The sequence below is a fragment of the Macrobrachium nipponense genome, chromosome 23 (genome assembly GCF_015104395.2).
Source record: "Macrobrachium nipponense isolate FS-2020 chromosome 23, ASM1510439v2, whole genome shotgun sequence".
NCBI classification, from domain to species: Eukaryota; Metazoa; Arthropoda; class Malacostraca; order Decapoda; family Palaemonidae; genus Macrobrachium; species Macrobrachium nipponense.
This window is the reverse complement of record NC_061090.1, coordinates 35,743,457-35,767,458: the sequence shown is the minus strand read 5'-3', so window position 1 is coordinate 35,767,458 and position 24,002 is coordinate 35,743,457.

The following is a 24,002-nucleotide window of genomic DNA, read 5'->3' as shown; positions in this document are numbered from 1 at the left end:
GCACTATTAATCTACCTCTGCTTGCTCTTTCTGATATTTTAGTTCCATGATATTTTCTGCTATTCCTTCTATCTGTTTCCATGCCTGAATTATCATGTAGCGTTCTCTTCTCCTTTCTAGACTATATAATTTTAAGAATTGTAGTCTTTCCCAGTAGTCTAGGTCCTTACTTCTTCTATTCTAGCGTAAAGGACCTTTGTACACTCTCTATTTGTGCAATATCCTTTGATAGTGTGGGTACCATATCATATTGCAATATTCAAGTGGACTACGAACATATGTTTTATAAAGCATAATCATGTGTTCAGCTTTTCTTGTTTGAAGTGCGTAACAACATCCCATTTTTGCTTTACATTTTGCCAACAGAGTTGCTATTTGATCATTGCATAACATGTTCCTATTCATCATCACACCAAGGTCTTTAACTGCTTCCTTATTTGTGATGGTCTCATTATTAGGTCCCTTATATGCATATAGCTTTCTTTATCTGTCTCCATAATTTATTGATTCAAATTTATCAGAGTTAAATACCATCCTATTTACCTCTGCCCAATCATATACTTTGTTAAGGTCTCTTTGTAGAGCGTTCCTATCTTCATCACAAGTAATTTCTCTACTTATTCTTGTGTCATCTGCGAACTACTCACTACCGAATCCTTCACATTATTGTCTATGTCTTCAATCATAATAACAAAACAGTATTGCAGCTAACACCGTACCTTGCGGCACACCGGATATTACCTTGACTTCATCCGATTTCTCGTCGTTTGCAATAACTATCTGTTTTCTGTTGTGTAAAAATTCTTTTAACCATCTTCCTACTTTATCCACGATATTGTGTTTTCTAATTTTTCTTCGCTAATATATTATGGTCTACTTTATCAAAAGCTTTTGCAAAGTCTAAATAAACCACATCTGTTTCATTTCCGCTTTTCATATTTTTGAATATGTTTCTCACGGTGGACTAACAGTTGGGTTTGTGTACTTTTTCCGGGTACGAAACCATGTTGTCCTTTATTAAACAATTATTTTTTATTAAATGTTTCATAATATTTTTCTTCATTACCCTTTCATACACTTTCATAATATGTGATGTTAGACTCACAGGCCTATAATTACTTGCCTCTAGTCTTGATCCACTTTTGAAAGTAGGGGTAATAATATGCTAATTTGTGCTCATCATAAATCTTGCCTGTATCTACACTTTGTCTTAATAATATTGCATGTGGCTTTGCGATAGAATGAACTACTTTCTTTAACAAAATAGCAGGAATTCCATCAGGCCCTGCAGCAGCTCCATTTTTAATTTCATTAATAGCCTGCACAATATCAGCTTCATTAATATCTATGTCAGCTAAATATTCACTATTTTCATCCCTTACTTCTATATCATTATCTTCATTATCTATTCTAGGGGTGAATTCTCTCTTATATCGTTTCTGCCAGTATGTTGCAAATTTCCTTTTTTTCATTCGTTAATCTCCCTTCAATTCTCAGAGGCCTATTTCTATTCTTCTTTTATTCATCTTCTTCGCATATGAGTATAATAGCTTGGGGTTTTGCTTGATATTTAATAGGGTTTTTTCCTTCCAAGTCCCCGTTTTTCATTTTCTTTTGATTGTATAATCTTTTGTTCTGCATTTTCTATCTTACTTTTTAGTTCTATAACTTTCCATGCATTTTTTTCTTTTGCAAGACCTTTTTTCCACTTTCCTGATTTTCTGACAAGATCCTTCTGTCTCTTGGTATGCATGAATGATGTTTACTTTTCTTCTTCGGTATATATTTTTCCACTATTTTCTCCATATTTTATATAATATCTCCGTATTTACCCTTATGTCATCACTTATGAAAATGTTATCCCAATCTTTGTTTAATTCTTCATTAATTTCTGACCATTTTTATATTTTTACTGTAGAAGTTGTATTTTTCCATATCCTTCCCACTTTTTCATTTCTTGCTTATCTCTATTTTCACTTGCTTTGGAATGAACTGTTAATTCTATGACATTATGGTCTGAAATATTCGCATTATAAACTATTATTTCTTTAACATAATTCATCTCGTTCACAAATACTAGGTCTAAAGTATTTTCCTTTCTTGTTGGCAGGTGATTTATTTGTTGAATGTTGTATTCTAGTAGCATATCTAATAGCTTTTCAAATTGCCTCTTATCTTCTGCACTACTATTACTCTCTTTTTTATATGTATAAGTACAACCACAATCTCCTATTCGTTCTTTCCATTCTACGAAGGAAAGTTGAAGTCACCAGATAGGAGAAATAGTCCAGTCCCTTGTGATTTCTACATATATCACTCCATTTTTCAATTATTAAGTCAACTCTTTAGTATTAGGAGGTCTATATATTACTATGTTCATCAGTTTTTCAGATTCAAATTCTACCGCTATTAGTTCACATTCTGAGTTACTATATTTCTCATATATTTTTCCTTGTTTTTTTGTCTTTCCATATATTGCGGTTCCCCTTGATTCCTATTTTTTCTATCTGATCTATAAGTTTGGAACCCTTTTTATTTGATCATCATTCCCAGTCTCTTGGGAATACCAGGTTTCACTTATATTCATTATATCTATTTTCTTTTCATTTTGGGTTAGTTCTTCTAAGTACTCTATTTTTCTTTTTGAGTTACTCGTAACTAAACCCTGCGCATTCATCACTATGATGGTTTGCGTGTTTTCCCTCCTTCATTTAATACGGGTAGTATAAGGATTTTCCCATGCTCTTTCCTGTTCTGGTATGTTGTTCTTTTTTTTTCATTTCCAGAAATTCTGACATTAAAAAATCCAACTTTTCCATAATATTTGATCTTCCTTCATCATAATTATTCATTTTGTGTCTGAATCTGCAATTTCTCCGTTTCTGCAATATCCTCTTGCATAATAAATACAGTTATTATCTCTTTGAGTAGAATTTCGGAGCTGATGCTTTGAAATTTTTTGCTGACACCTCTGCATATCTCATTGGTGGTTTGCTTTCCTCTTTACCTGATATTCTTGATTTCTCTCTTTATTTGTTTCTTTCTTATTTTGGATTTTATTACTTGGTTGGTTATTTATTTGATTATGATTCATGGCTACAGGGTGCATATATTTGCATTTTTTGTCGAACTTACATCCTTTTCCTTCTTTAGGTTTGGTACATATTTTTGGATGCAGATCTCTGGCAATCATCCCCATATCCATCTAAGTATGCACAGTACCATATATTTCATAGTTTTGACATATCTTAGGATGTTTGTAGTCATCTTTTCTCCAAATCTGCAATTCCCTCTTTTTCAAAAGGTTGCAGATTTTGTCTTTCTTGTCTATTTTTTCCTCTTTTTCCCGTCATTGTATAGATCTGGGTAGAGCCTCTTCGGGATTTGCTTTCTGTTGTCATATCGTAATTTATTTCTTCGTAGGTATGCTGCTTTATTGCCTCATATGTAGTATCAATGAGTATCTCTGCATCCATACTTTTATCTTGTTCTTTGTTTTCCTTATTTTTTTCTGTCATTTCATTTTTGTTTACTTCTCTTCCGTTTTCCTCTTCTTCTTCTTTTTCTTCTTCTTCCTTCCTCTTCCTTCTTCTTCTTCATCCTCAACTATTTGTACATTCAATCTTGATTTAATAACATTGTCTATCCATGATAGACATGTTGAACAAAAAATTCTTGTATCTTTTCTCAAATCTTGTATTACCTCAGCACACTAGTGGATGGGTCGGAATGTTGCATGCAGCACATTTTCTGATTATTGGTTTTGTGGATTGACTATGCTATACCAAACCTTACACAGTTTGCATGCTTTTGGCATTCTTCTCCTAATGCATCAATTAGGATATTCACAAGATTCACCTTGATTCTTGTTTTCTTTGTCGGAATATGTTTGGTTTATGTATAATTTTCTTTATGAGTCTCTTGACCACTTGGATTTTATTTGGAACTTCTTCAATTATTTTCAAGATGTTTTCATTAGATTTGTTCCAGTTTTGAAGGATTATATCCTTCTAATATACACTATGAATGCTTTTGTATCTTTTTTGGTTAGGACTGTTGCTGATTTCATAGATGATAAAGCCAGTTCCCTTCCTGCTACCTCATCGTATTGCGAATCTGCTAGACACGCCAAATTACGCCACCTCTTCCCGCAGTTGGAACTTACTGCCATCTTGTTCAGATTTATAGTATTACTTAACTTGATAAACTAACTTAGAAGACGCTATCCTACTATATTTCACACTACTTATCACGATAGTTCACGAACAACTTCTAGATATTTCTCAAATTCTAGTCGTATGTTAAACTTGTGATATCTGTTGATTAATCTGACTTCACGCGGGTACGACTCCAAGCAAGATGGCTACTTACGAGAAGAGAGAGAGAGAGTCGTTCTAAAAGGAAAGAGAGATTATTAACGGATACTTATACATACGAACACACATTTTCTCTGCAATTACTGTATGTACGCAAGTTACCCAGTGACCAAAAGTTTAGTTCAAACGAACTTCTTTGTCTTACCACGTTCGAAACATATTTACGAATACGGAGAGAGAGAGAGAGAGAGAGAGAGAGAGAGAGAGAGAGAGAGAGAGAGAGAGAGAGAACTGTATCGTCATGTAAGCATATTTTCAGACTCCAGGAATGGAATTCATGTAGCATCTTTTGTTTGATGTTTGTGGAAAAATTCTTCTTTGTCTCAAAACTCTGATAGCTTCTGCTCTGTGGGAGACATAAATTGACTTAGCATTTGTCTTACTTTAAGAAAATTGTATTCGTACGTAAATGGCAATGGTTTCTTGTTTTCCTTTGGCCGCGTGTAACAACCTGAAGTAAAATTCTTATTTTTCTCGTGGGGAAGATTCAGATGGAATGAGACATTTTAACCATCTCATATTCCCGGTATTTAACTTCTATATATGAATAAGGAATGCAGTCATATATGCAAAAGGGTTGGATTTCCCAAGGGTGTGAGTTACTCTCTTAATCGTCTCCAGGTGGGGAATTTTTATTTTATTGTTGGGTGTGTCTCTGTCTTGTCTTTAGTCGGTAGAAAAATTACGTTTGCTTTTTGAATTGCTTTCTCATTATATGGTCAGGATACTTTAAAGATGAAAGTTGCTTGCGAATTACTTCAATTCAAATTCTTTTTCCCAGGAAATCTGGGGAACAAATTCGTAAGGCTCTTAAGAACAGGTTAATGATAGAGAATGTACTCTTAAGAACAGGTCTAGCTAGCAACCTGTTCTTAAGAGCCTTACGAATTTGTTCCCCAGATTTCCTGGAAAAAGAATTTGAACTAATTCGCAAGCAACTTTCATCTTTAAAGTATCCTGACCATATAATTGAGAAAAGCAATTCAAAAAGCAAACGTAATTTTCTACCGACACCCCTAAAGACAAGACCAGAGACACACCCAACAATAAAATAAAAATTCCCACCTGGAGACGATTAGAGAGTAACTCACACCCTTGGGAAATCCACCCTTTTGCATTTACCTACCCAAATACCTTAGCCAAATCCTGATTAACGTCCAACAAAAGACATCGCCCAAAGACTCTGGGGTATATGAGATTCCATGCCAGACTGTGACCAATCTTACATCGGATTTACAGGTAAATCACTTCCCCAGAGATTAATACAACACAAACGGTCAGTTAGGTATGGACAAGCAGAACTCATCTATTTTCAACCATAATAAATGAACATAACCATAGAATATAAACTGGAATATGTCACGTGTAATTTATAGCAGCAACTGCCGGTACAAGAAGGTCAAATGATGGAATCGGCCTTAATAAGAGAAGCAGGTAATGAACATCTCAAAAGGGAATTGGACATCGGACATCGTCGACGCAGTGTTCATTCAACCAACGCTTAAGAAGATTAAAGGAAGATTATCAGCGGGGGTGACCTAAATTAGCTTACTTGTGGACGAATCTCTTGGTATAAATACCACCTTTTATTTTCTGTAAACTTTTCTCATTCATATACCTGGAAGAGAGAGACAGCAGTCTCTGAAATATAGTACTCTCTCTACATTTTGGTGTTTTTATGGGCTCCTTTTATTAGATTATATATATATATATATATATATATATATATATATATATATATATATATATATATATATATATATATATATATATATATATATATATATATGTATATATGTATATAGTATATATGATATCTATATATATATATATATATATATTATATATATATATATATATATATATATATATATATATATATATATATATATATATATATATATATATATATATATATATATATATATATATATATATATATACATACATACATATATACATACATACATACATACATACATACCTGTATGTATGTATGTATGTATGTATATTGCTCTTTTAATGTAATTCCATTCTGTATTATATTACAATTCATTAGCAAATCGTGTCATGGCTAGGTCTCCAGATATTTCAATTGTCCGAATCCTAAAAAAAAAAAAAAGAAAAAAAAAAAAAGAAAAATTCCATAATTCGCACAACAAAAAAAAAAAAGGCAAGCGGAAAAGTTTCTACACACAAACAAAAAAAAAAGCCAAGCAAATCTGTCCACAAAAAAAAAAAGGCGACAAACAAAACCCTCACCAAAATAAAGTGAAAAAAAAAAAAAAAACACAAAACATGAAAAGAGAGAAAGGGCACTAAACCAGGAAAGCTGCAAGAGAAGGAATGTTTTTTATTTTAAAAAGTTGAGAAAACGGAGGAATGATCACAAAGCAAAGCTCAGAAAGAGCATATATTTTGCATATTCCCGACAGAACTGAAGGAATGGAGTGTACAGGGACGCCGACAAAAATTCTCGTATTTCAGAGGGGAGGAAACTTATGGGATGTGAAAGGCATTTTTGAAAAATTCTCTCCACACTTGATTGCTTTCGAAGACTCGAAAGAGCAGCAAGGTATTTCTGAGGAAAGATCTTGCCTTACAAAAAAAGACGCATTTGCTTGTGATGTTAAAGGGCGATTGGAAATGGTATAGGCATGATTCAAGTCTGGTTTTCAAGAAATACTGTAGCCAGAACTCTCGCTCCATTAAATCATGAAACTTTCATGATTTTATTCTTTAATTATCAATAATATTCATGCTGGATTCAAGACCAAACAGTAATATAATACATAGGCAGAAATGGAACTATTTTAATTTCCCATTTGAATCAATTTCTAGCTCGACTTGGCTTTAAATCAATAAAATTCCATGTGTTAATATTGTAGGATTTCTGCACTATGTGATTCTATGAATTTCTGTAGATTCTAAACCTCGATCTGTATAACTTTTTGAAATGCAGTTCTTTGGGTACCATGTACTGAATGCCAGAAAAGTCTAAGCATCACCAAAAACTCAGGGAAAGATAATATTCAAGTTGTCATCTGAGGGACATGTAATATTCAATTCGTCATTTGAGGGAAAGATAATATTCTTTTTGACATCTGAGGGAAAATTAATATTCAGTTTGTCCTCTGAGGGAAAGATACATTCAATTTGTCATCTGAGGCGAAAAAGGAATCATCAATTTGTCATCGCAAGAGAAAATTTTGAATTAATATTCAATTTGGACATCTTTGAGGGAAAGATCAAATACTCAATTTGGGACATCTGAGGAAGATAATATTCGGTTTGGTATCTGCGTGAAAATAATATTAAATTTGTCATCTGAGGGAAAGATAATTATTCAGTTTGGCATCTGAGGAAATAATACTATTCAGTTTGTCATGTGAAAATTGAATAATATTCAATTGAATAATATTCAATTTGTCACCTGAGAGAAATGTACATCTATGCTCGATAAGAATAATGTCACAATACCACCTTCCATTACTTCACCAACGGTTGGTGCTCGGCACAAAGAGCAATATATCATACTAGGTCATAAATGCACTTCATTAGGAATACAAGGACATCATTTTAGGGAATTTAGCAATGACAGTTTTCTGTGCGTAGTTAAAAATGGCTTCAACTTCATTCTTTGAGTGGTAACGCATATAACGCATACATCTACTGTATTCAGATAAGATTCGTCTCAAATTTTTACGAATTACACGCGCGCATTAGGGTTTTAGCTTAAATCAGTGTCTCCCATGAAGCAAATCGACTTAGACTTTTATTCATGGGAAACAAGTACGCAAGGGAAGAAAAGTTGCCTCGGCTATCCGTTCTAGAAAGCAAAGCCATAAATTCGAGTGATCTCGCTTTTTTGAAAGAAAAGGAATGAAGAAGGTGAGTGTGTTCCACATTTATCAACATTAGTGGAGAAACTTTTTGTGCAATTAGGATGTAGCGCTACATTATTTCTGAGTGACAAAAGAGACGTGATGTAGGTGCAATCTTTTCCCGGCTACGATGTGTTATTAAATGATAATATCACAACGGCTTTAGATATAATTGATGAGTGTTTGTATTAATGACTACAGATATATAATTCCTCAAAGAATCTCTCGTTCAGATGAGGTTATCACCTACCATATCATCAATATGTATAAAATAAATTTCATTCCCAAATTCCACATTTCGCTGCAATTGCACTATGTTGCATCATGAAACGTGCACTGATAGCATAGGACATGAGGTATTGTAAATGTCATAGAATCCTCAATATTTTAACTTCCGAGTAGCATTCCCCCCCCCCCCCCCCCCTCCCTCTCTCTCTCTCTCTCTCTCTCTCTCTCTCTCTCTCTCTCTCACACACACACACACACACACACACACACACTCACACACACACACACACATTTCTTACAACTGATACACGAAGTTCTTCGGGCAAATCTTCAAATGTTCGATATAGCATTTTATAGTTAATATAAACCACCAATTTTTTTTATTTATATATTTTATAAATTTTGGGCCCTACTCACTTATCATATATATAGCGTTCGAGAGAGAGAGAGACAGAGACAGAGAGACAGAGAGACAGAGAGACAGAGAGAGAGAGAGAGACGAGAGAGGTGAGAGAGAAGAGTAGAGAGAGAAAACAAAAAAACACTGCTTGAGACGAAAAACGAAAGATAATTTTAACTTAAGAATGTTGTACACGCGAAACGAAAATTTAGAATTACCTCCGAGAATATTGAGAAAGCGCCATCTCCCCGCCTTCGAGAGAGAGAGAGAGAGAGAGAGAGATTTGCCCCAGGTAAAAGATGGGGTGGGAAATGAGATTGAAACCCTAGAATGCCAGGCAGAATATTCTTTTCAAAGACGCCAACGTAGATCAAAGCAAGAGAGAGAGAGAGAGAGCACAGTATTACAAGGCCATTGGTTTGTTCTAGGGAAAAGGGAGAGAGACCCTATAATATTTTTTTTTTTTAATGAAGCCGGCTATGATAATTATATGCAACGAACATTAGCGCATTATAATTAAGGGTCATCGTACGTCACTTATTTATTTACCTATTCAATTTGGCCGCCATATTGCGGCATAAATGGTTCGTGTCATTTGGTTCGTATCTGGTTATGCATAGAAGTCCGTGAGAATCTGGCACATCTTTGGAGGGAACTAAAGCATTTCAGTTTAAGTTTCCTGAAAAGAAAACTATTTTGCCGGCTTTGTCTGTTCGTCCGCACTTTCTGTCCGCATTTTTCTGGCCACTTTTAGTCCGCATTTTTTGTCCGCACCTTATCTGTCCGCACTTTTTTCTGTCCGCACTATTTCTGTTCGCAATTTTTTGTCCGTAATTTTTTGTCCGCACTTTTTCTGTCCGCAGTTTCTGTCCGTTATTTCTGTCCGCACTTTTTCTATTTTTGGACTTTTTACTGGTGGCACTTTTTCTGCCTGCACTTTTTGTGTCCTCACTTTTTTTTCTGGCCGCATTTTTGTTTGTCCGCACTTTTCTCAGGCCGCATTTTTTTCTGTCAACACTTTTGTCTGTTCGCACTTGTCCTTTCCGCACTTCTTTCTGGCCGAACTTTTGTCCGTCCGCACTTTTTTTCTTTCCGCTCTTCTTTCTAGCCGCACTTTTGTCTGTCCTCACTTTTGTCTGGCCACACTTTTTTCTGTCCGCACTTTTGGCTGTCCGTGCTTTTTTTCCTAGTCGCACTTTTGTCTGTCCGCACTTTTTTCTGGTCGTAATTTTTCTGTCCGCACTTTTTCCGTCCGCCCTCAGATCTTGAAAACTACTGGGGCTAGAGGGCTGCAATTTGCTATGTTCATAATCAACCCTCAAATCATCAAACATACCAAATTGCAGCCCTCTGGCCTGAGCAGTTTATATTTTAATTAGGGTTAAATTTAGCCATAATCGTTCGTCTGGCAACGATATAGGCCAGGCCATCACCGGGCCGGTCATAAAACAAGTTCCATTGGCCGCGGCTCATCCAACATTATAACAAAAGTTTTTTTTTTTTTTTTTTTTTTTTTTTTTTTTTTTTTTTTTGTTTTTTTCCTCTTCTGAGCCTAAGAGTAAGAAAACCTGAGAAATCCTCCTGGTTTTGGTTCGTGAATGGACAATTGAATTGAGCATATTTAAACCACAGATAACATGAGAAATTTCACTAACCTTCCGTAAAATAAATTAATGTAGTAATCTGCCTAAGTGGATATAATATATGTCAGGGGCGTTCTCTGGTACATTTGAAAAGATAAAATATTGATGGAGAATTTTATATATTTTGAGATCCATATAAGGAAATGACATAACTTAAAACGATCTCTTCTGAGGTTGTGTTAAAATGATACATTCGAGGTTGAGTAAAAAACATTCTGTCACGAGGAAGGTCATAAGGAAAAAGTTTTTATTTTTTTAGAAATATCATATAAATAGACAAAAAACATCGTGTGTTGTGTCCTAGACCAACTTATGAAATTTTTAAACACTAACCATTGAATGTCTATTCATAGACTTTTGTGTGCACACGTGTATGTTAGTGTTTGTACGTGAAATTTTAAACCACTGTAAATATTGAAGTGCATATCATGTTTCTGTACGTGTGGACTTTAGTCTGTAAATTTAATCCATATTCTCGTTATTGTGGGTTAGTTTACTTTTGTAAACAAATCTCCCAGAGATATAGAAGTGGAATAAACCGAATTTCAATTCGTTAAAAGTGCTTGAAATACTTTGTTGTTTGTCGGCGTGTACTTGGTTGTGCGTGTTTATCTTGACATGCATATAGTAATCATACTCGCGCCTGTATATAAGCAAATCACCCATGAAACTAGTTCAAAAGCGCGTTTGAAGGCGTGACCTAAACTGGCTAGATTGGAGGTGTCTGGCAATATTATGAGTCCCCTGATAATAAGTTTCCACTTTGCTTATTAATGATGATCTAGATATCAAAAGGTATTTCCTCCGCTTGATTCTGATTAGCGAACCTTGCTCGGTGAAAGGTCTGAGTAAGTAAATGGTTGCTTGATCTTTTGTAGAGTAAAAAGGTGTCGTGGCAGTAATGTTAATTTATATGTATATGTATTTAGAACTTTTATCAGTTAATTCTTACTTTCTTTCAAATTCGTCAGGGTTAAATGAAACATGACGTAAAAAGAGAAGAAATAAAAAAATAAAAAATTCTCGCCATCTCGGCATTGTGTAAGAGAGTGTTTGTGCTAATTCATATCATTCATCACCGGAGGCAACATCAGAACAACTGTCCCGAATTATTCAACCGTGAAGCCTTTCAGCAGGTAGTCTCTCTCTCTCTCTCTCTCTCTCTCTCTCTCTCTCTCTCTCTCTCTCTCTACTTCTATCTCTCTCTACTTCTCTCTCTCTCTCTCTCACTTCCCCCTACTCTCTCTCTCTCTCTCTCTCTCCCTTCCCCTATTCTCTCTCTCTCTCTCTCTCTCTCTCACTTCCCCCTACTTCTCTCTCTCGTCTCTCTCTCTCTCTCTCTCTCTCTCTCTACTTCTATCTCTCTCTACTCTCTCTCTCTCTCTCTCTCTCTCTCTCTCTCTCTCTCTCTCTCTCTCTCACTTCCCCCTACTTCTCTCTCTCTCTCTCTCACTTCCCCCTACTTCTCTCTCTCTCTCTCTCACTTCCCCCTACTTCTCTCTCTCTCTCTCTCTCTCTCTCTCTCTTTCTCTCTCTCTCTACTTCTCTCTCTCTCTCTCTCTTTCCCTCCTCTCTCTCTCTCTCTCTATCCATAGTAGCCATCTTGCTTGGTAGACGTTCCCGCGCACAGTCAGATTAATCAACAGATATCACAAGTTTAACTTACGTCTAGATATTATCTAGAAGTGTTCGTGAACTATCGGTGATAAGATTAGTGTGAAAATAGTAGGATAAAGCGTCTACAAAGTTAGTTTATCAAATGAAATACTGTAAGTCAGAACAAGATGGCAGTAAGTTCCAACTGTGGCAAAAAATGGCGAAATTTAGCTTGTTTGGCAGATTCGCAATACGATGAAGTAGCAGGAAGGGAACTGGCATTTCTCATCTATGAGATCAGCAATAGTCCTAACCAAAAAGATACAAAAGCATTCATAGATATATTAGAAGGATGTGACCTTCAAACTGAACAAATCAACTGAAAGCATCTTGAAAATAATTGAAGAAGTTCCAAATAAAATCCAAGTGGTCAAGAGACTCATAAAGAAAAATATACATAAATCAACATATTCTGACAAAGAAAATGATAAGGTGAACATTGTGAATATCCTAATTGATGCATTAGGAAAAAGAATGCCAAAGAAAAGCATGCAAAACTGTGTAAGGTGTATGTTACAAACCTCCCCTAGGTTGCAGTACAGGTTCTTTTTAGGTCTTTATATTCTCAAGGATTGCAGTCATACATGTACCTCAGTGACAAGAAGGACGGAAACAGAAAACTCAAGAAAACTTAACACTATTTATTATAAACTAGAGCAATGACTTAAATCAACCTTGTGAGATTAAATACTCTTAATTGTACAAAATATTCAAGAGAACAAATACCTAGTTCTCGGGAACTCACAATAAAACCTAAAGCTACTACACTAAGCCCTAAACAAGAGAAAATTCCAAGAGAGAAAACACTTAATAATAACAAGGTGGATCCAAATAAGGCTAGCCAAAATAATCAATAACCTAATAATAATAAGGTAGAAAGAAGTAGGAGATGAAAACAAGGAAAACCTTAATATTCCTACCTATAACACCAAGCTAAGCAATGTGGAACTCAGTCCACTAAATACCAACATACAATCAACTATGACAATATATACATGTAAACATACATATATATATTTATAAATAATGAAAATTGGCAAAAATATATAATTTCACCTTAAGTGAAATACCAGAAGAGGAGTTGAACTCAGGGCCGTGATCAGTCATCAAGCTGCTACGGAAGGGCAAATACTGTACGCCCAGGTACTGAAGGCAACACATTTCCTGATGCAGAGGAACGATAATACGTCTTACCTGGCGACAGACTCCCTACTAGCCACCTCACGAGTCAAGCAGCTCTCACTCCCATATAACAGCTGGACGAGGATGACACGGCAGGTAAATCCAGAATCCAGTGCCGGGATATGGCGACGACACTGGTTTTCCTGTCAAAGTCCTCAGACGGGAAAAAGAGGCAAAAACAGCGGTCGCAGATGACAGAGCGTCTGCTAAACTCTCAACAGCAGTGTGAAGGTCGCAGGTGACAACAACACCTGTGCGAGAAAAAAGCCGTGATCCAGGGACACACTCAACAGACGTATATATGCGTCTTCCAAATTTCCAAAGTGAGGGAAATATCCAAGTGCGTGGTCCAAAAGGTAAGTATCCAAAGTCGTCCTCCAAATCAAAAATAAATGCTGCGACGGGAAAACAGTACTGGTGAGAGCCTGTCAAGACCCGAACTAAATTTTCTCCTTCAGCCATACCTTGAGCTACCTTACTTTTCACAGCTATCAGCAACTGGGCCCTAGTGTTCGCTGCCCTGAACGGAACACCTAGCCAGCGAGCACAACTCACCAAATACTCCTTATTCAAAACGGGAAGATGCCTAAGGCAATCTGCCGATCCCAAAAACTCAGCTGGATCAAAAATAAATTCTTCCATAATTCCAAAATCAAAGGGGGAGTAAGGCAATACACTAAGCAAGAACAAATACTGATAAATCCACTGATCGCTGTTCCGTTAACCAAAACACTGAGTACACCTGAGTGCAATCCTTACTAGTAAAAAACCAAAAACTCTTGACTCACTGAAAAGACAAAAGCTTTAACTAGATCTTTGGGTGGAAACAACCCTTGACTTTCCTCCCGGATACGTGATGCAATTTAGGTCATGACCGAAAGATTGGAACAAGTTGGAGAGAGAGAGAGAGAGAGAGAGAGAGAGAGAGAGAGAGAGTTACAAGGAGTTACAAGGATTAGGATGTCTCAAAGACTTATTGGTCCATCCGAGGAGACATTGTGTGATCACTATTCTCTAGGAGCAGGTTTTACTGTTCCTTCAAAGTGTTCTAATGTTTTTTGTCTAGCTTTCTTTTGAACTCTTCTGCACTGCTGTTGTTTACAACTTCTAGTGGCAGTTTATTCCATGTGTCACATGTTATGTGAAGAAGTTCCCACAATGAGATGTGTTGTATCTCTTCGGTTCTAGTTTCCATCCATTATTTCTTGTCTGGTTTTCGTTTGAATTGAGAGAGAGGGTGGGGGGGGGGGGGTTTTATAACCAGTGGGAAGAAAAGGTCAAATGAGAGAGAAGAGAGAGAGAGAGAGAGAGAGAGAGGACCGAATTAAAACTGGTAGGAAGAAAAGGTCAAATGAGAGAGAGTGAGCGAGAGAAGGGCGAATTAAAGCCAGTAGGAAGCATGTCAAAAGAGAGAGAGAGAGAGAGAGAGAGAGAGAGAGAGAGAGAGAAAATTAAGCTCAGATGGAAGAAAAACTTAATGAGAGAAAGAGATATAGATAGAGAGAGAGAAAGAGGAATAAAACCAGTAGGAAGAAAAAGTCAAATGAGAGAGAGAGAGAGAGAGAGAGAGAGAGAGAGAGAGAGAGAGAGAGAGAGAGAGGAGAGAGAGAACTCGAGCTATTTCCTCTGCAGACAAACGATATTGCATCCTACACACTGAATGTTTTCCACAAATAATATCAAAGAAAATCACAAGACATAAAAAAGGGTCAGTATTGGTGACATAAATTGCTGATTTTTTTAAACATCAAGGGAAAATGTTTTATTTTGTGAAACACTAATATTTTTATATTGTGCCTGTAATGTCTCCACGAATGGTCTTTATACGTTTTTTCGACGGCACATTCTCTCTCTCTCTCTCTCTCTCTCTCTTATAAAACTTGTCGGAATCCCAGAATATTAAACGTGTGTAATTCATTTACCACTTTTTATTGTGTTTCTCTTCATTTATGATAAAAAACATTAAAACCATCAACTCCCTTTATCAGTAACAGTGTTTATGCATATAAAACAAATAATTACTATCAATTATTAAATAGTATCAGGAAAATGGTCAATAGATAAAAAAGTATAGTGCCTATGGAAGAAGGCTTAAAAAAAACCAAAAAACACCTAAAGGAAACTTCTGTAGTTTTGTAGCTGTATTGAATAGTATCTGGCGCCTATGGCATGTCTCCCCCTCGAGATGTTTAGAAAATTCCCTTTCCAATAGATTATTCCTGCAGGGGATGCTGTTAATGATACCATTAACATTTTGAAATAATGGGCTTTTTTAAGATACGTTTTTATTACATTTAATATCTCATTGGGTTCTTCAAAGTTTTATACGTCAATGATGAAACCTGCTTCTGTAAATATAAGAGTTTTGATGCCAAAAGTTTTGGTGTTTTTAGTTCCAATTATATTTTGATTTGGCTCCTGAAATTTCAACCTATGTTATATAACTTAATAATGAAACCCATCTCAGTAAATATACAAGTTTTGATCCCATATATTCATAAACAGGCCTAATAAAATAAGCAGTCCTAGGAAATATTTTATCCTTGGGTGATAAAACAAAATGCGTTTCGCTTTCAAATAAGACTGTGCTTGTCACCATCCTTACACAAATAACCCCTTTTGAAGTGGGCCATATCCCTACAGATCTAGTTAATCGATCTCACTTATCCAAAATAGAATCCAGCAATGGGTAGCATTTCTATAGAAAGGATTGGGCTTTATGATATTAGACTTTGTTGAAGTTTGGGAGTGGGGAAGTTTGGGAGTTCCTAATGATCTATGGAGGGGCAGTTCAGGTGTAATTGGTCCCTGCAACTTTTGCGCCTGTCTAAATCACTTTAAAAAGTTTTCTTGCTGGAACCACTATTCCTCTTAGTTCATTCAAGTTTAATCGTCACCACAGATCTCTGTACATTGAGAAGGCAAACCGAGGAGCAAAAGATAACTTCCATCAAAGAGAGAGAGAGAGAGAGAGAGAGAGAGAGAGAGAGAGAGAGAGAGAGAGAGAGAGAGAGAGAATTATGCCATTACACATTTTCCAATCAAGCGAACTTCTATTTGTATAAATGTCTCAGTAAATGAGCTACTCAAATCCAGTTATTGAACCAGCACGAGACAGAGAGAGAGAGAGAGAGAGAGATTATAGCCATAACAACACATTTTTCCAGTCAAGTGTAATTCCATTTATATAAATGTCACAGTATATGAGCTGCAAAAGACTAGCTATTGCACGAGAGAGAGAGAGAGAGAGAGAGAGAGAGAGAGAGAGAGAGAGAGAGAGAGAGAGATTATAGCCATAACAACGTAATTTTCTAATCCAGTGCACTTCCAGTTATGTAAATTTCGTAGAACATGATCTACAAAAGGCAAATTACGTACAATCTTCCAGAGAACATATTAGTTGACCTATTTTAATATAATTAATCCTCACTTCCAAGAAGCAGTTTCGTCTGTGCTTATTAAATGTTATTTTGCTGATATGTACATTTTAATAAAGCAAAATTTACCGTTTAGTTTTCCGCCATAAAATCTTAAATTACATTTATCGACGCTTTTCCTGCTTGTGCCACTGAAAAACTGCATATATCTGATCCCGGGATAAATAACAATAAAAAACTATAAAAAGGATAATATTCAATAATTATACACGGACGATATATTGTCAGTAGTAAATATTCCCTAAACAAAATGATAAAGGGTAAGCTTTTTTTTAATTTAGTTAAATATTTATCAATTTCAGAAATATTGGTGAAAAATATAATTCTAAACGATCGTTGTGTTTCCTCGCTATATTTCTGTGGTAAACATTCGTTAAGCAAAATGAAAGGGAAAACTTCTTTCTTTATGCTTAAATATTTATTGATTAATCAATATTGCTGAAAATTATTTGAAGTAAAGATACCCATTCGACTTTTGGTGCTGTAACGTCAGAGGCATAATTATATTCCAAGTCGAGACATTTAAGCATATTTCCATAAATATAACGGTGGCTGAAGAACAGCTGAGAAAAATATCTACAAAACGTGAGAAACGCCGAGAAACATTCTAACGTTTTCTTTGCATTTTTCCGCATTTCCCGAGAGGATGAAATATGTCTCATGACTTCTTTGGTAACACAAAAGAATTTCCAATTTTAAAACACACTGGAAGGAAATTTTAAAGAAGAATTATTCGACGCTTTAACTGTTGTTCAGTGAATTGCTTTTAAAATTTCTCGGTTCATTAAACAGCACCCGAAGATGTTGGAATTAAACGTACGATTGATTATTGCAGAAAATTATCAGAAGAAGAGATTAGAACTCCCATTAAAACTTATAATTGCTGCTTTAAAATAAAGGATATGTCTTTAAGTGAACTTAAAAGCAGAATTTTGCGAAACAAATACAATATTTTTAAAGGACTGTCATTAATGTATAAAATGGCATAAAATTAGCATTTTCCAAAATAAATGCAATATTTAACAGGGCTACGGAAAATAGATTAGAGAATGGGTTCATATGACCTTATCTGATTTTTAATATTCCTCTCCTCTTTAAGTGAGGTTTGAAACTCACCGTCCTTTAAAATGAATAAGAGATTTTACTCTCTGAATATTATGTACTCTAATCATCAGAGGCAGACTTGAATAGCAGGGAGCCCTTTGAAACCCAACGCTAATATAATTACGGTGTAATCTGGGTACTTATAGACAATTTGAAGTTGATGGACAGCTATTATTATTATTATTATTATTATTATTATTATCGTACTAATAGTAAGTATAATAATTGAAACTGATTGACAGATTATTATTAATTATTATTATTATTTATTATTATTATTTATTTTATTTTATTTTATTTTTTTTTTTTTGCTCTATCACAGTCCTCCAATTCGACTGGGTGGTATTTATAGTGTGGGGTTCCGGGTTGCATCCTGCCTCCTTAGGAGTCCATATTATTATTATTATTATTATTATTATTGTTATTGTTGTTGTTGTTGTTGTTGTTGTTGTTGTTGTTGTTGTTGTTGTGATGGAAATAGATATTCTTAAGAAGTAAACCTTCAAATGGGATGTTTTCATTAACGTTCATCTTTTTAAAACAAATTGGAACTTTCATTTCGTATAACAGAAAGAGCTGATCATTTAAAAACTCTCTCTCTCTCTCTCTCTCTCTCTCTCTCTCTCTCTCTCTCTCTCTCTCTCTCTCCAATATCAGTACTCAAATCGACAGGGCAAAGTCCAATTGTGCCACATAAAATGAAGAGCATTTTATTAATGACAGTTATTTAAACTATTTGCATAGACCCGTTTTGCTCTGCTTACATTTATGAGTTCTGTCATATCTGCCCTAGGAGCCGCGTCCCACGAAACTTTAACCACCTCCCGGTGGTGGTCTATCCCATATCGTTGCCAGAAGCACAATTATGGCTAAATTTAACCTTAAATAAAATAAAAACTACTGAGGCAAGAGGGCTACAATTTGGTGTGTTTGATGATTGGAGGGTAGATGATCAACATAGTAATTTGCAGCTCTCTAGCCTCATTAGTGTTTAAGGTCCGAGGGCTGACAGACAAAGTGCCGGCAAAGTATTTTTCTTTTCAGAAAACTAAAAAAAAAAAAAAAAAAAAAAAAAAAAAAAAAAAAAAAAAAATCGATATTCTAGCACAAAAATTTTTAGGTATTCCAATTGCCAGGCCTGGTAAGGGTGCTTAAAAATTTCCTTGTATTATTTACAATATGATAAATCGTCCAAATGATAAGTGTTCGTCGTGTAATGACGCAGATTTTCTAACTGAAATTAAAATTTCTAATATGCCAAGTTGCCAACGTGTTATTGTCCCATTTAATCCGTCATTTTCGTCCTGACTGGTGAGAATTAGTTTAATCACTTTTGATTCGCAAAGGTGTCCGCTCCGTTAAGCAGCTCGTTTGACGATGAAATAATTTCATAATTAATTATATTACTTTCGTGTAAGAGGGGGTTTATAATTCTCTCTTCCCTCGAGCGTAAATGCGCTATATCGAGAGAGTTCTCGTTGCTTGCGAGTCGTGGATATCAGGGAAGCCCTCTTCTCTTCGTGGACAGGTTGGATATGAAATACGAAAATTAACTTAAAAATTATTGAAAAATATATTCGAGTATATATTGATAACAGAACTGGACCTGTAACGTTATCTAATTTTCTTATCTGTATAAATATAAGAATATCTTCCAAAGAACTTTATTTTCAGTAATAATTCCCTTATCAAAAGATATATGATTGCTATACTCTGAAAACAATTAAGTACTTGGTGTGCTATTCCGCCTGAATATACGGACTAAAATGTCGTCAAATAAAAACGTAAATATTTCGCGGAATTTCGAAATAAAAAAAAATAAAAAAATTAACTCCGTTAAGCTAAGTCTGCCCAATTTGTATCCTGATGGCAAAGATTTGCATACACTCAGAGAGAGAGAGAGAGAGAGAGAGAGAGAGAGAGAGAGAGAGAGAGAGAAAAGAGGGAAAGGGGATATATATATATATATATATATATATATATATATATATATATTAAATTATCACCTTTCTGTTGTATGAAAATTAATGACTAAATAGTTATAAGAAAACGAGAGGTGGGAGAGAGAGAGAGAGAGAGAGAGAGAGAGAGAGAGAGAGAGAGAGAGAGAGAGAGAGAGAGAGAGGAAGAGAGAGAGAGAGAGAGAGAGATCCCGAATTCTTCAAAGGTCACCAGGTATTCCCCTATCATGGCTATTTCCCAAAACCTCATCAAAGTAAAGGGAGAATCGATAAAATGGTTGTGTAATTTGTGGGTTCTGGACGGCTATGACCCTTCTATCGAAATCTGATGAAGCTTCAACAAACACGTCTTGTGAGGTAATCGTACTACCTGGTCCTTAATTCGTTTCATAAGTGGATGGTGTTGACATGAGGATCATAATACTTGGAGAGCTATCACCTCAGTGGCGTGATCGGTATGGTCTTGGCCTGCCACCTCGGGCATTCCATGAAGGGTTAGAGATGTGCATTTCTGATGATAGAAGTTCACTCTCGACGTGGTTCGGAAGTCACTTAAAGTCGTTAGTCCCGTTGCTGAATAACCACCGGTTCCTTGCAACGTAAAAACACCATAAAAACAAGCAAAACTTGGAGAGCTATTTTCCATTTTATCTCAAGATCACGTGAATGATTTACAGTTTCATTTTTAAGCCAGTCCCTTGATATTTAGAGACATGAAAATAATGTAAGTGGACTTCATTTAGAAGAGGTCAATAACTTCTATTTCATTAACTAGTGGCTCGATGATTGCTAGCTTTTCTTCAAAGAACGGACAAACGACTTTTTAATTATTCCCACTCCAGCATCGCCCAAGAAACGAAACCGATTATTGGCCTCCGTCAGCAGCGAGTTCTGGATACGAACTTGTCTGAACTTCTTCCAAAGGGAATTAAAATTAATTTTCGAAAGGGTATCCAAAGGGAGGTATTTGCCTATAACTTGCAATAAGGGGTTACGCCAAGGTAGGGAGACGGATTCTATAGAAGGATTTTTCCGGCTGAAACGAATGCCTCAAGAGATCCATTCCTTTGGCTGACCAGCGTCTTAAAATTTCAATTCAGAATCGTTTTCTGTGACCATAAACCATTAAACAAATGTCAACGTGAATATCCTAGACAGTTCTTCTCTTGAAAAGGAGTCTCTTCTCGTTTCACCCACGAATTAGTTTGCCTCCCAAGTCCCACCACCTAAGAGGCAATTTCATTTCCATAGAGGTGACCCGACCGTGAATGAAATTTTCCGTAATGATAGAGACAGGTATACTAAAACTCAGTGTCTGTGAATATAAAAGGGGGTTTTCTCGAACAATTTTCAACCTGAGACTTCATCTATGAGGAGGGATTAAAAGTAAGGAAGGAATTAACGTGAAGTATACAGTAGTATCTCTCGTGAAAGGACCATCTTTGAAAAAAGCAATATTCGTCTAAAGAGGGACCTAAAAAGAACACCTTTTTTATGCCTTTTATAAAATACTCTTTCATCTCGGTAACGTCTACGATATCTAAGGAGATATTTTCCGAATAAATTTGGAATACTCTCGTACCTTTGAAAAAAAAAATATTGCTTACAGTTCAAGAAGGAAAGACTGCTAAACGAATATTACCAGCGGTCGATTCACGAATGTCACCATAATTTCTTTCTATCTTCTTCTTCTTCTTCTTCTTCTTCTTCTTCTCTATAAGAATAGCAATAACCAAACACGAGGAAAGAAATCCTGTGTTAGGGCGGGAAATACAATTAGAAGAAATAAAAACCGACGCGAACGAGGCGATCGAGGATAATATCATCAGAAAACAGATAATGGAACTTCGATTACCCTTCAGAGATAATGACGGAGTGATGTGTAAACGGGAATTCAATACTCGGAAAAGATTAAGAAATTTACAAAATGGAGCCTCGGATTCTTATTTAAGATTTTATTTAGGGAAAAGTAGGCGTGAATTTCCAAAGTTCTATGGTTAGGATATACGTTAGTTCCCCAAACCCAAAAAAAGACTATGAATTGGACTGATAATTTAATTTTAGAGGAGAGAGAGAGAGAGAGAGAGAGAGAGAGAGAGAGAGAGAGAGAGAGAGAGATGTTTACCATAATTATGGTAGTAATATTAATCAGGCAATTTGAATTTTGCATGTGCAGAAATTTTTCAGATATATGCATGAGAAAAGTAGAGGTGTATGAGCTACTAAAAGGGTACAAAGAGAGAGAAGAGAGAGAGAGAGAGAGAGAGTTTTCTTACCAATTCATTGGAGTATAAGATGTAAATTTTCATAAAAGGAGATCTGAGGAGAGGCCTTATTATAGCAACAAAACTTCCCATTTTTATGCAACATTCTTATAGCCCTCTCTTTCTGTAGTTTATCCAAATATAATCTCTAAGTGTACATTGGGCTATAAATTAAATAGAAAGGAAACATTCAAAATATTTTCGTCAAAGTAAATTAACTTTGGGTTTATATAAACCAAAGATTTTTTTGTTTACAAAACTAAGAGTAAAAATAACATTACTTATGGGATCATTTCCTCACTACACTGAATTTACGAGGCAGTTGTAGATATAATTTCTCTACAGTTTTGTAGAAACGGTAATTTGTTGTTGAAAGTTCGCCAATAAAATCACATAACTAACTTTGGCAGCGTTACGGGATAACTTTGTGAGGAGGTTTTGCAAGAAAAATGTTAAGTGTCATAGACAGTGGGTATTAAAGGCATTTATTCGGAATAATCTTTCTGTTAAAATCTAGATTTTTATCATTTCTGTTCAAAGTTTGGTCAAACGCATCCGAGAGGACAATCTTATTTTATCACTGAAATGTATATTCATTTTCTGTCACATACGATGTGTTTATTTATTAAATTTTGCGCTTGAGTTATTGAAACATACAATTCTGAAATAAATATATTCAAATCTTGCATATTCCTAGAAATGCAATGCGCGAATGTTGCATCTGAGTTAAATATAACTCAAGATTGTTGGTTTCTAGTTTTCTGAAAAGAAAACTATTGTTCAGGCCGTCCACACTTTTTTCTGTCCGCACTTTATTTGTCCGCCCTTAGATCTTGAAAACTACCGAGGCTACAGGGATGCAAATTGGTGTGTTGATCATCCACCCTACAATCCTCAAACATGCAAAATTGCAGTTCGCTACCCTCAGTAGTTTTTATTTAATTCAAGGTGAAAGTGAGCCATAATCGCGCTTCTGGCAACAATAAAGTAAAAGCCACCGCCGGGCCGTGGTTAAAGCTTCACGGGCCGCGGCTCGTACAGCATTATGCCAAGACTACCGAGAGATAGATGTATTTCCGGTGGCCTTGGTTATGTAGAGGCTAAGCAGAAACTCGACTGCGCCGAAAAGAAACTTGTTTATTTTTATAGATTTAAAGGACAATGACAAGACAGAAACGATATTAAAATAAAAATATTCATAAAACATTACGTAGCTTTTTATTTTCTAGTTAAGTAAAAACCGCCCTAGTCGGAGCGAGATGAGGGTTGAAAACCGGGCAAAAAAAAATGTTTCCTTGTGACGCTTTCAATAAAACACTCGCCTGAGATTCTGTCGACGTCAGCAAATATGAAAGAAAAGACGTGAGAAATAAACCTCAGGCAGAGACCAGAGGATCTCAAGTGGGAAAGGAAAGGAAAGAAGAAGAAGACGCTGTGTGATACAGGGGAAGGGACTTCCACAAAATTCCATAACAAGGCAATATAGCTCAGTCAATTGATGATATTGACGCCATGAATGTATCGTTTTAGCTGCGTCATTTAATAGAAAAAAATCATATTTCATAGGAACAGTTAAGGGGAGAGAAACTCCTTTAAAATTTAGATAAGTTAGTTTTTCATAGACACGAGAAACTGTTGGATAAAGTTGAAATCTGAAGCTGTCTATTCCTTTGTCATTTACAGATAAATGGACGAATCTTGTATGCGAAGTCGAGGAATATAAAATTTGATTCTTTCTAATAGAAATAAATCATATTTCATAGGAAAGTTTGGAGGAATAGACACTGTTTTATAATTCATAAAACAAGTCTGTTATTCTTAGACATTACCCAGAAAACACTCAAGCATTAACCTGTGAATTTTCTAC